This window comes from Castor canadensis, chromosome 9, assembly GCF_047511655.1.
Source record: "Castor canadensis chromosome 9, mCasCan1.hap1v2, whole genome shotgun sequence".
Classification (NCBI taxonomy): domain Eukaryota; kingdom Metazoa; phylum Chordata; class Mammalia; order Rodentia; family Castoridae; genus Castor; species Castor canadensis.
In genome coordinates, this window is record NC_133394.1 from 102,457,614 (window position 1) to 102,475,065 (window position 17,452).

General features: G+C 33.3%; 1 long non-coding RNA gene across 3 annotated transcripts in view; it reads left to right on the top strand.

The window, feature by feature from the left end:
• The window catches only part of LOC141410971 (uncharacterized), a 212,099-nt gene that overhangs the window by 92,869 nt on the left and 101,778 nt on the right, over positions 1-17,452 (top strand). Inside the window, exon 3 of one of the 3 annotated variants that reach the window (XR_012435799.1) lies at positions 2,542-2,637. The exons of the other annotated variants lie outside the window; for them this stretch is intronic. This is a non-coding gene — a long non-coding RNA (uncharacterized lncRNA). The remainder of the gene's footprint in view (positions 1-2,541; positions 2,638-17,452) is intronic. 3 annotated transcript variants of the gene reach the window in all.

Below are 17,452 nucleotides of genomic sequence, written 5' to 3' on the forward strand. Positions count from 1 at the left end.
CATTAATAGCCATGCAATCAGCTTATCTTGGCTGACAAAGTGGCCCCCTTTCATGTCTGTTCAATTAGAGATAATAGTTGAAGGCATTAATCACACATATTTTCAACAAAACTTTTCTCAGTTAAAGACATCACAAGTGATGTGGTCCAATGCACATCCGCCTATTAAGGTTGCTATGACTATAGTGAGACTGATCTGAAAGACAGGATACAATCAGGCTTGGGACAATGAATGGATTTTCATATTTAATGGCCTTGATTTTCAGCTTGGCACAGCAAACTGAATAGCAGTGACCCAAAGATGACCTTCTATTTTTCTTCTTTGATTTGTCCCCATGATTGGACAAGGCACTGGGATCCTGGGAGTAATCAGACAAAAAGCAATGTCCCCTATTAAATGAAAACACCAGGGAAGAGTATACCCCAGAAAACTCTTGTTTTGTTACTGATATGGGAGAATCTTCTTATTGTCAAATTATTACTGTTTTAGAGAAGCAATGAGAAAAGGAAACACACAAATTTGAGACCTTGGGACTACAGGCCTGCTCTAACATTAAATTTTCTTAGTCTCATTTCTTTACTTCTCAAATTTGGGTTTGCTCACCTATATAGAAAGAAGCCTTCAAACAAGATTATCTAAAGCATATACAATAAAGTTTCTATTATTTAATAAACTGAAGATGGACTAGAAAAGTGAATGAAGGAGTCATGTGGGTCTCATTACTTAGAGGTAGGAAGGAAGCAATACAAAGAAAATTAATAACCACGAAGCTGGCTAGAGACATGCTGAGTATGTTCATGTTGTTAATCTTTCCTTTCTTTACAGTGCATGGTGGTTTTCCCAACTTTGGGAATGTTGTTATTCTTCTTTCCCAAAAGTTCTTAGGAATATTTCACATAGGAATATCAGGTATTGAGTATCAGTCTTTATGAATTAAATGCTACACGTTACAATTCTTGTTTCTTGCATAATGTTGACTATAATGCTATCATTCACTGAAGACCAACAATGGATGCTACTAAATACACTGCTGAAGAACAAAGTATTCTGGTAACTAACACAGTATATGCTTTGAAAAATGTGTGCACATATATATATAATTTATACAATTATGATTTGAAAATTTACATATTATTATATATACAGTATAATATGTTACTTATAAGGATTTATTATTAATATATATTTATATTTAAAATTATATTTGTAGCATTATAATTCAAAATATATAATTATATGTATAATATATATATGTATACATATTTCTAAAACAATATGGAAAAAACTAAAACAGAGAAGGGTTCATTTATGGTACAGAGATTGACCCAAAAAAAAGAACATTGTGGGAAATTAACTGGGAACTGATAAAAATATGGCAATCAGAGAAAATACACTCATGAAATAAGAAATGGGCCTTTCATCTAGATAAATCCTTTAAGTTTCAAACATTTATTTTAAACCATTTCATCTATTGACAATTTTTTGGTCAACCAGTTTGAGTTTTCCCTTATAGTTTTATGGGTTAATAATATACTGTACATATTGCATTTATTTGTTCATCAGCTCATGGACACTTTGTTTCCACTTCTTCACTACGATGGGATTAGGTTGTAATGAACATGGGAATGAAGATGTCTCTTGAACTGATTTCATCTTCTGCATATGCACACAGTAGTGAGACGGTTACATCATAGGGTTGTTCTATTTTGTTTTCAGTGCTGGAGATAGATACGGGATCCTCCTGGATACCAGTGGTCTAGTACTAAGCTAAATCACTATTAAAAGTTAGTTCTATTTTAAATTTTCTGAGGAATTACTATACTCTTTTTCCATGATGGACACACTAATTTACATTCTGATCAACAGTGTGCAAGTGTTCTATTTTCGAAACATCTCACCAGTATGTGTCATACTTAGTCATTTTGGTACAAGCCATACTTACTGAAGTAAGCTAATACCTCACTGTGGATTTGATTTGCATTACCTGGTGATTTAGTAATGCTGAACTTTTCATATGCCTAACATCCATTTGTATGTTCTTCTTTTGAGAAATGTCTGTTTAGGACTATTGCTCATTTTCTTTTTTGTTAGTTGTTTATACATTTATTCATATGTGTATACATTGTTTGGACCATCTCTCCACCCTGCCTTCTCCTCCTCCTTCCCCCACCCCCCTCACTGCCAGGCAAAACCTGATCTGCCCTTTTCTCCAATTTTATTGAAAAGAAAACATAAGAGATAATAAGAAAGATACAGCATTTTTGCTAACTTGAGATAAAGATAGATATACAGAAAGATTCCTAGCATTGCTTCCATAGATATGTATATTAAAACCCAAATTGGTTCATCTATACCATTTACTTCCAGGTTACCTTTCCATGGTGGCCTCTTCTAATGTATGATTACTATATTTGCCCCTCTACAATGGGCACATCAAATATTTTCAAGATTTAGGTTTCCTTCCCTTTCCCTATTCCTCCTGTATGCATTCTCCCCTTTGTGTGTGACCCATATCCAACAATATTACTGCATTTGTTTTAGGTCTATAACCTGGATGTGAGGGAGAATTGGCCTTCTGAACCTGGCTAACTTGGCTTAAGATGATGTTCTCCAGTTCCATCCATTTACTTGTGAATGGTAAATTTTCATTCTTCTTTGTGGCTGAGTAAATTTCATTGTGTATAAATTACCACATAGTCTTAATCCATTCATTGGTAGAGGAGCATCTTGTCTATTTCTATAACTTAGCTACGGCAAATAGTGCTGTAATAAACATGGATGTACAGTTGCCTCTGGAATAACCTGGGTCACAGTTCTTTGGGTATATCCCTAGGAGTGGTATTGCTGGACCACATAGCAGATCTATGTTTAATTTTTAAGAAGCTTCCATATTATTTACCAAAGTGGTTATACCAGCTTACATTCCTACTAGCAGTGTACATTTCCCCACAGCCTTGGCAACATTTTCTGTTGGTGGTGTATTTGATGATAGCTATTCTAACTGGAGTGAGGTGGAATCTTAGTGTGGTTTTGATTTGCATTTCCTTTATGGCCAGTGCCGGTGAGCATTTTTTCATGTGATTTTTTGGCCATATGGATTTCTTCCTTTGAGAAAGTTCTGTTTAGTTCAGTTGCCCACTCCTCTTTTGGGTCATTGATTTTTGGGGAGCTTAGTTTTTTGAGCTCCCTGTATATTCTTGTTATCAGTCCTTTGTCTCATGTATACCAGCAAATATTTTTCCCACTCTGTGGGTGGTCTCTTCAGTTTAGAGAAAATTTCTTTCATTGTGCAGAACCTTTTTAATTTCATGTAGTCCCAGTTGTACATTCTTTCTCTTAGTTTCTGGGCTGCTGGAATTCGATTGAGGAAGCCCTCAATACCTATTGCTTCCAGAGTATTCCCTGTTCTTTCCTGTACTAACTTCAGAGTTTTGGGTCTGATATTAAGGTCCTTGATCCATTTTGAGTTGATACTAGCACAGGGTGATAAACCCGGATCTAGTTTTCTACAGGCAGATAACCACTTTTCCAAGCAACATTTGTTGAAGAGGCTGTCTATGCTCCATCTTATGTTTTTGGTGACTTTGTCAAAAATAAGGTAAGCATAGCTATGTGGATTCATATCCGGGTTCTCTATTCTGTTCCACTGGACTTCATATCTGCTTTTGTGCCAGTACAAACAGATTATTACTATGGCTCTGTAGTATAATTTGAAGTCGGGTGTGGTATTACCTCCAGCATTGCTCTTTTCACTGAGTTATTGGCTTGGTTATTAGCAATCTCTTTTATTTCCAAGTGAACTTTAGGGTAGACTTTTAAATCTCTGTGATGAATGTCATTAGGATTTTGATGGGAATTGTGCTGAACATGTAGATTGCTTTTGGCACTATAGCCAGTTTTACTATGCTGATTCTGCCAATCCATGAGCACAGAATATCTTTCCCCCTCTGTAGTCTTCCTCTACTTTTTTTTCCAGGGGTTTGTAGTTCTCCTTGAAAAGGTCATTCACATCCTTTGTTAAGTTTACTCCTAGGTATTTGATTTTTTTTAAGGCTATTTTAAATGGAATTGTTTTCCTACATTCTTTCTCAATTTGTTCATTGTTGGTGTACAGAAAGGCTACTGATTTTTGTAAGTTGATTTGCTATCTTTCTACATTGCTGAACCTGTTTATGGTGTCTAACAGTTTTGGGGCAGAGTTTTTTGAGTCTTTAAGAAACAAGATCCTCTCAGCAAATAGGAATATTTTGAAAATTTCTTTACTTATTTGCATTTCTTTTATTACATTTTCTTACCTTATTGCTCTGGCTAGGAATTCAAGGAATACGTTGAATAGCAGTGGGGAGAGTGGGCACCCTTGTCTGGTTCCTGATTTTAGGCAAAATGGTTTCAGTTTTTCTCCATTAAGTATGATGTTGGCTGTAGGTTTGTCATATATAGCCTTTACAATGTTGAGGTACATTCCTTCTATTCCTAGATTTCTTAAAGAGTGTACCATGAAGTGGTGTTGAGTCTTATCATCAAAGACTTTTTCTGCATCTATTGAGATGATCAAGTGGTTTTTGTCTTTACGTCTATTAATGTGCTATGTTACATTTATTGATTTGTGTATGTTGTACCACTCCTGCATCCCTGGGATGAAGCCAATTTGTTCATGGTGCATGATCTTTCTGATATGTTGTTAGATTCAGTTTGCTATTATTTTATTGAGGAATTTTACATCAGTGTACATTAAGGAGATGGCCTATAGTTCTCTTTTTTTGGAGGTGTCTTTCTCTGGTTTTGGGATGAGTGTAATGCTGGCTTCATGAAATGAATTAGCCAATGTTCCTTCCCTTTCTATTTCACTGAACAGTTTAAGGTGAGTTGGTATTAGTTCTTCTTTAAAGGTCTGATAGCGAATCTGTCCTGGACTTTTCATTTTTGGGAGACTCTTTATTGCTGCTTTAATTTCATTTCATGTTATAGATCTATACAGGTGGTTAATAGCCTCTTGGATCAGTTTTGGATGGTCATAAGTTTCTAGAAATTTGTCCATTTCTTCAAGAATATAGGTTCTCAAAGTAGTCTCTGATCATTCCCTGGATATCTGTGGTATTTGTTGTTAGCTCTTTTTTGCATTTATGATTTTACTGATTTGGGTCTTTTCCCTCCTCATTTTACTCATATTAGTTAGGGGTTTGTCAATCATGTTTATTTTTTCAAAGAACCAGCTTTTTGTTTCATTGATTCTTTGTTTAATTTTGTTTTTCTCTAGTTCACTGATTTTGGCCCTTATTATTATTATTTTTCTCTTTCTACTTGTTTGGGGTTATGCTTGTTCTTGTTTTTTGAGGAGTTTGAGAAGTAGTATTAGGTCATTTATTTGAGATCTTTCTGTCCCTTTAATATATCCACTCAAACTTTCCTCTTAGGATTGCCTTTGCTGTGTCCTGTAGGTTCTGGTAGGTGGTGTTTTCATTTCTAATAACTCTCAGGAAACTTTTTAAGTTCCTCTTTTATTTCATATCTGACCCACTGATCATTGAGCAATGTGTTATTCAGCTTCTAATTGTTTATATATTTTCTACTTTTTTTGTTGTTGTTGCTGAGTTCTAGTTTAAATGCATTGTGACCAGATAGAATGCAGGGGAATATTTCTATTTTCTTGTATTTGCTGAGGCTTGTTTTTTCCCTAATATATGATCAGTTTGGAGAAAGTTCCATGAACTGCTGAGAAGAATGTGTATTTTGTGGATGTTGGATGAAGTATTCTATAGACATCAGTCAGATTCATTTGATCTAGGGTATGATTTAGTTTTGTAATTTATTGTTTTTTTGTTTGGATGACCTATGTATTGGTGATAGGGGGTTATTAAAATCTCCCACTATCACTGTGTTAGAGTCTACATGTGCTTTTAAGTCCTTTTGTATATGTTTGATGGAATTTGGTGCACTGACATTGGGTGTGTATAGGTTGAAAATTGTTATTTGCTTCTGGTGTATTTCCCCTTTTATTAATATGAAGTATCCTTCTTTATCTCATTTGATCTATGTAAGTTTTAACTCTACTTTGTCTGATATAAGTATTGCTACTCTTGCCTGTTTTGCTAAATCTTTTCCATCATTTTACCTTAACCCAGTGTTTGTTTCTGTCAATGAGATGGGTTTCCTGTAAACAACAGATAATTGAAACTTCCTTTTTAATCCAGTTTGCCAAATGGTGTCTTTTGATGGAGAAGTGGAGTCTGTTCACATTCAGTGTTAATATTGATAGGTATGTGGTGATTCCTGCCATGTAGTTGTTTTTGTTGTTTAAGAGTTTCATTGTGTGCAGCTGAATCAGTGCTACTCTCTGATTCCTTGTCATTTCTTCTCTTGTGGTTTAATACTGCCAGTCGTCTTGTGATTTTGTCTGCTTCCATCTTCTATGTGCAGAATTCCTTGGAGAATCTTATGTAGTGGTGGTTTGGTGGTCATATATTGTTTTACTTTCTGCTTATCGTGGAAGATTTTTATTGCTCCATCTGTTTTGAATAAGTTTTGCAGGGTAGAGTATCCTAGGGTTGAAGTTATTTTCATTCAGTTCCTGAAATACCTCTCTTCATGCCCTTTGTGCTTCTATTGTTTCCTTTGAGAAATCTGCTGTGATTTTGATTTACCTTCATATGTTATTTGTTTTTTCTCTCTTACAGCCTTCAGTATTCTCTTTCTCTTTTCTGTGTTTGTTGTTTTAATGTTAATATGCCATTGGCAAGTTCTATTTGTCCAAGTCTGTTTGGTGTCCTGAAGGCTTCCTGTACCTGAATAGGCAAAACTTTCTTGAAATTTGGGAAGTGTTCTGTTATTATGTTATTAAGTATATTAAGAATTCCTTTTGCTTGGACATTTTCTCCTTCTCCAATATCTGTGATTCTCAGGTTTGGTCTTTTGATAGATTTGTTGAGTTCTTGCATATTTCCTTCACATCTCTTGAGTTGTTTGACAAAGATTTCTTCAATTTTTTTCTTTATTTTCTATTTTATCTTCAAGTTCCAAGATTTTGTCTTCATTTGTTCTAGTCTGCTGAAGTGGCCTTTCACTCTGTTTTAAGTTTTGTTTTATTCTTTTTTTGAGGTTTTCCATGTCATGGGTCACTTCCTCTTTAATATTTACTGTTTTTATCTTTAATTCATTTATCTCTCTATTCATAGTGTTCTGTGTTTCACTTTGGTGTTTGTTTAGGGCACCTATGACTTCATTTATTTGTTTCTGTTTCTTCTCATGGTCTTTATTTTTGGCATCTTGAAATTTCCTGAGTACATCCTGAACATTTTGGTTAACCATGTCTGGTATCTTCTCCAAGAAATTCTCAGTGATTTCTTGCAAGATTTCTTCTTTGAAGGTGTTTTTGTGGGCATTGCTGGGTTCCTTAGCGTCATTTATCACTGATTTGTTGGGGTCAAGAACTGGGTATCCATTTTCTTCATTTCCCTCTGAATTCTGTATTGAATTTTTTTTTGAGGGAGTGGTTTCCTACTCTTCTTCTTCTTCCCATCACTCCACTTGGTGCTGTGCAACCATGTTTTTAATAGGCTAGTTGGTAGTTTTAGTTGCCTGTTTTCTTTCCCTTGATTTAATTTTTATGCTGTGACTGTCTTTGTTGTTAGCTAGGTTGGTGTGTTTTTCTGTCCCTGGCCTGGATGTGTAATTAGCAATAACTAATTCACAGGTTCAATGCCCTGCAGTTGTTTTTATATTATATAGGAGGCCTCTTGGTGGTATTATCTATAAATATTAGGAGTTGTGTGGTTACCTTTTGTTAGGCTAGCTATAGAAATTTGGGAAATTAGTTAGGGTGGCACTAAAAGGGGAGGCAGGAAGTGGGGTGATTGGGGGAAGTGACCTGGGGGCTGCTGGGTTTTGTGGCTCTTGTGTGTATTTGAGTATATTTATGTGTCCTAGTGTAGGGTGCTTATGTCAGGGATTGCAGGAGGTTGGGGTTGTATAAAGTTGGTACAGTAGATTGGTCTGCAAGTGGTGTGTAGGAGCAAGGGGTAATCTAATGACAGGTTGATGGAGGATGGGAGGGGGAGGTGAAGGCTGGGGGAGATAGTGGATGAGAAGGAGCAGAAAGAGTAGCTGGGAAGAGAACAATGGATTGTAGCATAGGAGATGGAGGGAGAGTGAAGGGGTTGAGAGTAGGGATGAGAATATTGTGATTGTGATGTTGATAATACAGAAAGAAGAAAGAAAATAGGAATAAAAATAAAAATAAAAACCCATAATAATATAACCAACCAACCAACAAACAAACAAACACAGTAAAAAAACACCAGCTTACGGAACAATAGAATTTCATTCTTAGTTTTAGTTCTGGAGTATTCCTCCGGCATGCAGTCCTGGTATTGGCATATAAGCAGAAGCTCTGACATGGTCTCACCAGGTGACTGGCTTGTGAGTAGTGTTTTGTTCTTCTCTCCACCAGTTTAACTGAAATTATGAGGTGAGGTAGGTTTGCCAGATCATTCAGGGTGGTTTCCCAAGAGGACAGCTGTGTTATCCTTCAGTTGCAGTTGTTTGGTCAGTTCCTCCCCCAGCAAGTTGGGGCTGTTTGGTTTTGAATGCTATCCTCTGGTTCAGGAGATCAGTCCTGTGATCTGCTAACTGCCCTGCTTTGGGAGGTTGCTTGTTTCTGTGTTTATTCATGGAGCTTAGGCTTTCTGCTTTTGTACCCTGTTAGCCAACTTGGATTTCCTCTATTGCCTATTTTAGAAAGGGTTATTTGTTCTTTTTGCTATTGAATTTTTGGAGTTCCTTATGTATTCTGATTTTTAACCCTCCATCACATGAATAGCTGGAAAGGGTTTTCTACCATCCTCGAGTTTGTCCCATCAATCTTTTAATTGTTTCCTTTGTTTTGAAGTTTTACACATAATTTAATATAATCCCATTTGTCTATTTTTGTTTCATTTCCCAAAAAAATCTTTGTAATTCCAATGTCTTCAAGTCACTTCCTTATGTTTTCCTTTGGTAGTATTATGAGGTGTTACACTGAAGTCTTTAACTCATTTTAGTTGATTTTTATAACTGGTAAATAAAAGGTGCATCATTTCATTATTGTGCATATGTGCATATGCAATTTTCTCAACACAATTTATTAAAAAGCTCTAATTTCCCAAATGTGTGGTCTTAGTACTCTTCTTGAAAATCAGTTGGATATAGCTGTACCAATTTACTTCTAGCTCTCTACTTTGTTAATTTGGTCTGTTTGCTATTATAACAATAGCATGCTATTTTTACTACCACTTTATTAAATATACACAAATCAGTAAACATAATCAGCATATTGACAAAAGTATAAACAAAATCATGACCAACTCAACAAATTAAGAAAACAAAATATATCAACATTCTCTGTACTTTCATGATAAAAACATTGAAAAAATTAGATATACAGGGAATTTACCGCCACATAATAAAAAAGTCATTTATAAAAATCCAACCTCTAATATCATAGTTAGTGGGGAAAGGATTGAAACTTTCTTCCTAAGATGTAGTATACACCAAAGCTCCTACTTTCACCACTTCTATTCAACATAGTGCTGCTGGAAATGCTAGCCAAAGCAGTCAATCAAGACAAATAAATAAAGAACACCCCAAATGCAAAATAACAAGTCAAAATGTCACTGATCATGAATGACATGCTATTATATACAGAAAACACCAAAATCTCCACAAAAATATTAGAATTAATAAATCAATTCAGCAAAATTTCAGGATAGAAAATCAATAAGAAAGATCAATATCTTTTCTACTTATCAATAGTGATTATCTGAAAACCAATCAAGAAAGCACTTTCATTTGTAGCAGTTACCTAAAAAAAATGAAGTACCTAGGAATTAAGTTAACCAAAAAGATGAATGATTTCTATCACTTATGGAAATTTTAAAACATTGAAGAAGGAAATTGAGGAGAACACATGAAAGTAGCAGAAATCCATGTTCACAGATCAAAAGAATGAACTTTTGTTAAATGTCCCATATTGCCCAAATTGATCTACATAGTAAATAAAATCCTTACCAAAATACCAATGATGTTCTTGACCAAACTAGGAGAAACAATCTTTAAATTTATATAGAACCACATAAATCATCAAATAGTCAAAAATATCTTAAGCACAACAAACAAAGCAAAATGTATTATACTACCTGACTTCAAATTATAGTACATGGTGGTCTTGAGGCAGAGTTCCTTCAGGAAAACTTAATTTTTTAATTCATTTTCTCTTTAGACTCACTGGATCATGAAGGGGTGCTTTACTAAAACTCTACTAATTTAAATATTAGCCACATTAAAGAAACGTAGCTGAGGAAAGATCTTAACAATATCTGTCATACTAGTATTTGAACAAGCTACTAGGTATCATATTCTAGTCAAGTTCATAGTAAAAGCAAAGATCAAAACAGCTCATTTTTAATGTTTTAATGTTTGATATCTATCTGTAATATTTTTTCTGAACCATTTGAGATTAATTTGCATATGTTGTAGAGTTTTACTTCTGAAATATTTCAAAGTATATTATATAGAATAAAAAATAATATCTAACATAGCCTATGCACAACTTTAGTAATATTGATATTAATATCATATTTTTATGTAATATACTAACCAAATTCCAATCACCACCATATCTTGCCAGATTGTAATTTTTAACTTCAGAATAGTTGATCCAGTCCAAGATTAAGTACTTCATTTTCTTGTAATATCTCTTTCATATCCTTTTATCTGGAACATTTCCAAAATTTTACATTGCATCTTATTTCACTGATATCTTATAAAAAGTACAGGTCCAACACCACATTTAAAATTTTTTGAGTAGAACTTTTCTTAGTATGGATTTGTCTGGTATTTCCTCATAGTTATGTTTTCTGGCAAGAATATTACATGATTATCTATATGGAATGATATCTTCCTCAGATTATCACAACTGGAGACACACAATGTCCATCTGCCCACTACTGATTAAGTTCATTTTAATTTCCTGATCAAGGTGTTATCTGTACAATTCTTATTCTTTCTTCAGTGCATAAATTGTTATAAATATATGTATATATATATATATATGTATATATGTATATATGTATATATATATATGTATATATGTATATATGGAGAGAGAGATTTCTTTTCTTTTATTTTTTTAATTAAAAAAAGAGCTCTCCCTTATCTCCATTTATTTATTTCTTCAATAAAATAAGAACTCGTGGGTTTCTAGAGTTTTCTTTTTTCCCTCCATTACTGTTATGTAATTTTTGATATTCAAATTGTCTAGTTTTGAACATTTTAAGTTGCTTCCTATTCTATGCTATGTATTGAACTTATACTCAACATCGTTTAGAGTTTGAAGTCAGGCCTTTGAGCTTGCCTCCTAAGCCATGCCTCCAGTCCTTTCTGTCTGGTTATTTTGAAGATATGATCTTGCTTTTTGCCCAGGTTGGCCTGTATCACAGTGCTTCTATTTTATCCCTCCCACCATAGCTGGGATGACAGTTATCCACCCTCATGCCCAATTTTATCCTTTGAGATGATGTGTTATGAACTATTTTTTTTTTGCCTTTGCTGGCCTGGAACCATTTCTTCCAATCTCAACATCCTTTCCTGCACCACCATGCCCAGCTATTGGTTGAGATGGTTGAGATAGGGTCTTGAGAACTTTTTTCCTGGGATATTCTCAAACCATAATCCTCATGACTTGCTCCTCTCAAGTACATTGGACTATACTCATGAGCCACGAGGACTCAAAAAGAGACCTTTTTGGGTCATGCATACATTCTGTTCTTTATCACATTGCTACCTATATTTATAAGTCATTCATTTTTGCTTGAACCAACTTTTACTATCTTTTCTGTCACAAAACTCATTCTAACAACTGACCCTATTTCATATAAGAGCTCTCCCTTATCTCCATTTATTTATTTCTTCAATAAAATAAGAACTCGTGGGTTTCTAGAGTTTTCTTTTTTTCCTCCATTACTGTTATGTAATTTTTGATATTCAAATTGTCTAGTTTTGAACATTTTAAGTTGCTTCCTACTCTATGCTATGTATTGAACTTATACTCAACATCCTTTAGGGTCCTTCATTATTTTCATTTCAAGATGATTAAGGATGATATTTTATGTACAGTGTCTCAGATGTGTAATCAGTCATTTCAACATAGAATTTTGATTCATTTTAGTATAAAGTAATAAATCATATTATTAAAATTAAGATCTAGATTCTGATTTACTCACTAGTGCTGAATTGTCTTTGTTTCAAAATCTACTTTGTGAAAAAATAGGAAATTTTTTTTGTTACATATATCTACAAATACATATACATGTTTTAGAATCCATGGGACAAAAGTATCAATTCTAAATCATCTTTCATAGACAATTTTTATCTTTTCTCATTGTATAATTCTTTATTACAAATTTTACAGTGAAAACTGCTGCTCCTGAAATATCACTATGTTTACTAATTTGTTCATTTTAAACTGCAAATAATTTTTTTAAAAAAAACTGGTTCAAATACATGAACACAAAGAGTTGATTTGAAATTTCCACCTCTAACTTCCTGCTCACCCCTTCTGAATGTAGGTGATGTATCAATTGTGTCCTTGGTCCTTGCATTGATTTTTGTTTGTTTTGTTTTGTTTTCTTTCCATCTCATTTTGGTTTTTTTATGAAATTCATTTGGGTTTATTAATTTTAGCTTGATATTTAATTTTCACATTCTTCCTCCCATAATTGATTGAATGTATGGTTTGGGTATATACAAAACATGAACATGATTTCAAAAATTAAAAAAAATATATGAAAATATATTGCTATGAAAAATATATAATATGGAAATATATAGTGTTTTTCTTATGTATCCCATTCATCCTTCTACTTATATCCATTGCATGTAATTAAATTTTAATATATGGTTTATTTTTGAGGAAAAGATGATATCTATATTTTGTTTGGACCCTTCTTTTATATGTAAAAGGAAAGATTATGTTCATGTATTTTTGTCCTAACAATTTTTCATTGAAAAACATTTTTTGAAATTATCCCATATTAGTTTCATAGAGACCTTCCTCAGTTTTTTTTAGCCTATTATTGATTCATTTTGTGATTTTATGACAGCTGACTTAATTGGTTGATTTTACATATTTGGAAGTTAAGGTAGTTTCTGATGTTCTTATATTTACAAAAATATTCATGTTCATGCAAGAAAATCATCCGTATATAATACACATAAATATATGTATATTTAATATATACTAGTGGCATGAAGCATGACATCAGGATAAGTTTTTAGAAGAGGCATTGCTGACTCAAAGATATTGTCTATATAATTTTGTCATATCTTGACACATTTCTCTCATTAGGAACTGTACCATTTTGCAATCACACCAGCAATGTATGAGTCTTACAACAGCTACAACCCATAAGAAAAGGGTGTAGGAGGGTGAATGTAGTGGAAATATTATGTACTCATGTATGAAAATGTAAAAATGAGACATGTTGAAACTATTTCAGGAATGAGAGGGATAATGGAGAATGATGGAAGGGGATGATTTAATGATGATACATTGTAAGAACTTTTGTAAATGTCACAATATACCCTAGTATGACAATAATATGGCAACAAAAATACCCAAAGTTAAAAAAAAGAGCTGCAACCCAAACTTTACTATGTATAGTCTCTGATTTAGTTAACCAGCTAATTGTGAATTTCTTTCAATTATAGAAGAAATAAAATTATAAAAACGAGTTGAAACCTTTTAAAAGCAGAGCAAAGTCTTCTAAAGTCTTGGGAGGAAAAAATGTAAAAGATATCCTCCTTTATAAACTCCCAACTGCAGTAAAAATATGAGGATCTTTATTGAAAATAAAGAATGGGAAGGGTAAATAGAAAGCAAATTAAGCCCTACCAGAGCCATATTCCAGCCTCTGTGGAACAAAGAGTTCTATCAAATTAGGGTAACTAGAAACCATTACATTGCCCTACTCTCTGGAAGTAGATAGCATTAACTAAAATTTGTGTATGTTTAATGATAATAAAATTATTGATTATGAGGTATAACATAATAAAGCCAAATAACTGAGAAACAAGATTTAAAAATTGGACAATAGAAACAGACAAGAATAAGGTGTATTATCAAATTGGGAAATGGTAATAGAATGTATTCCTATAGTAAATCCACACTGAAACACAGAGGAAAAAAATGTGAAAATATATAACAATATTAAAACATAGTTATGAAATTCTGAAAAAGACACAAATAAAAATTATTGAGGTGCTAGGAGGATAAAAGCATGTGGACAAAAAATACAGTGAACAGGGGGAAGGGAGGTTCAAAAAACTGATTGAAAACCTTAAGACATATATTGAAGAATTATGCAGACCCCACACTTAGACAGACACACAACATTAAAACCCCTGAACTAAAATTCAGGAAAACATGAGGACAATGGGGTGGCATTCTCCAAGTGATAAAAGGAAACAAATTTCTCTCTATATTTCTACCCAAGGAGATATTCTTCAAGATAAATATAAAATAAATGAATCTAACAAAGCAAATAATAATATGGATTATATAAAATATGCATATGCAAGTATGTTTTTCATAAAAAAAGAAAAAAGAAAACAAAAATGTATTGAATGTTTAAAAAAGAATGTAGGAACAATAAAGTACAATTACAGTACTATTTTTTTTTAAAAGAATCAATAGCAATGTTAAGTATGCCACAGGAATGTTTTATCTTTATGTTCCCTTTTTTACCAGTTGAATATATCTAGGCAGATGATGGATATTTACTTTATATGTATGTGTTTAATATATAATATATAATACTGTAATAGAATCCAGAATTTAACACATGCTAGGCAAGCTCTATAGCTCTTGAGCTACACTCCCAGCTTCTGATGGCTCTTTAAAAATATTTTTATTATTCCGGGTGGGGGTACATTGTGGCATTTACAAATGTTCTTGCAATATATCAAATATATCACAGTTGAATTCACCCCCTCCATTACTTTCCTTTATACTCCTCCCCCCATTCCTGGAAAAGTTTCAACAGGTATCATTTTTCCATTTATGAAGTACATGTGTACACAGTAGTCGCACCACATTCACTCTCCCACACCCTTTCCCTACTCCTCCCCCTCTCACTGGTAACTTTTTGAAGTAAATCTGCATAAATATTTCATAATGACTACACCACACAAATAATCTCTTAAAATATAAAATAAGTTATATATAACCATACATATATGTATATATATTATATTCCTCCCAAATTAAATAACATAAATTAACATAATCACTAAGGTATCATAAACCCATCCTAATTTTAACTCACTTCTAAAGCAACTGAAAATAATTTATATACTACTCATGTTTTTTGTCATTAAGGAGGTAATATAATGAAAATCTATCATTTGACGGTTTTGAAAACTCAAATATTTTCCTAAAATTTTCTGAATATCATCTAAAAGACCAAGATTATGCTACATTAGAGTATCTTAGTCAGGATGATATTAACAATTGAGGCTGAATAATTCTTACTGTGGGGGATCTTCTGTGCATTGTAAAATGTTTACCAGGATCGCTGGCCTCTACTAAATGTTAATAGCATCCTACAAGTTATAAAAATCAGAATATGACTCCAGTGATTGCCAAAATTCCCTTGGGGACAAAATGCACCCAATTGAGAACAGCTGCACCTGGTGATCAACTACCATTTACTATATTTGTAAGGGTGATTATGATTTATAGGTTACATCTCTAACTGATGATGTGCTAATTCTCCAGAAACCTTATACATCTTCATGAAAATACTGTATGAATTTTGAAATATTCCTGAAAATATGCTTAAAGTTATTACCTGTCTTGGGAATATGTTTTGCTATGTCAGAGGAAAAATAAGAATATCAAATTCTTAACCTATACCTAGAGAACATTCTGAATAAGAGAAATGCAGAATTGAGAGATACTACTACAGGAATTCTTGGGACTTTCCTATTTTTTTGTACAAAGATCAGTTCTGACACACTATTACGAAATGTGACCTTTATTTAGAGGAAATCTGTCACAGGCTGCCATTGATTACATGAGAAATTATAAACATTCTGTAATAAACAGGAACATTATCAGCATTTACAGTGAGTGCACATCTGCCTAGTGAGATTCTAGTCATACCTAATAGCACCCTGATGCCTGCATTAGAAATAACCTTACTCTTGCCCCTGAGGTAAGAACAAAAAGCTTGGATTATAAAAATAAGTTTCCTAAAATCATAGCTTCTTTCCCTACCTTCACTGACAATTTTATTTCATGCATAACTAGGTCAACATTGTACATGAATTTTGTGTATACATGTCTTATATATTAATTTTAAAATGCACTAAAAAGCACCTTTTCTAATTATTAAAGTTCAAGTGTTGAGATGGGTTTATATAAACTGAGAAAATTCAACTAGTACTTAATGGGGGATGATGCAGGCAAGTAAACAACTTATTACATATAATAAAATATTTAGAAATACAAGCAAAGAATTTTTCCAGGACTAATTCTATTTTGTATTTTAGCATTACAAAATAAAAAGCATTTGGTACCGTCAGTCCCTTTAAACTGGGCATGTGTACACCTGGGAGTAAGTGAAATATTTATGGACAGAATAATAATTATAGATTAATCTTCAGTGAGGCTACACTATGACCAAAAGCTGCATTTTCATCATTGTCATTCTGCTACTTGTCCAGCTCATGTGTAAGTAGAAGAGGAGTAAGATTAGATAGTAAGAATTGCAATTGCAATGAACTTGCAGCACAGGCCCTAGCTGATGACACTTCAGAGATTGCACATTGTACCTTTGTAATTCTGCATGGAACAATTTTTGCTAATAAGCTGACCCATTCATAGTGGCTGAAGAATTAATGTGTTGTCCCATTGATTCTCACAGGTAAACATATTAAGTACTTTGATTCCAAAGTTGCATCTGGGACAAATTCTCAGTATCCACTATAGTCCACCTTTTAACTAGTTAGGATTGACTCTTCAGTCTCTGCTATTATTTTTATATGTGATTTTTTGACTTTGCATACTTGTAAAAGTCTGAATAAATATGGGACCATCACTTTCTTTTTGGCAGTAGTAAGAATTGAAGTCTGGCCTTATGCTTGCCTACCAACACTCTATCTCTTGAGCTATAGTATTAGTCCTTTTTAGCTTCTTAGTTTTTCAGATGGGGTCTTGGACTTACCCAGGCCAGCCTCAGACTGTGATCCTCCTACCGCTGCCTCCTAAGTGTCTGGAATTATAGATGGAGATAGTTATTTTTATTTTCTGTTACATTAGATTGCAGAGTTGCTGTAACAGACAAAAAGTTTTTATTTTTGTATGCCATTGATCTAGGATAATAGATTATTTCATGCTCCTCTACCACAACTTGCAGGA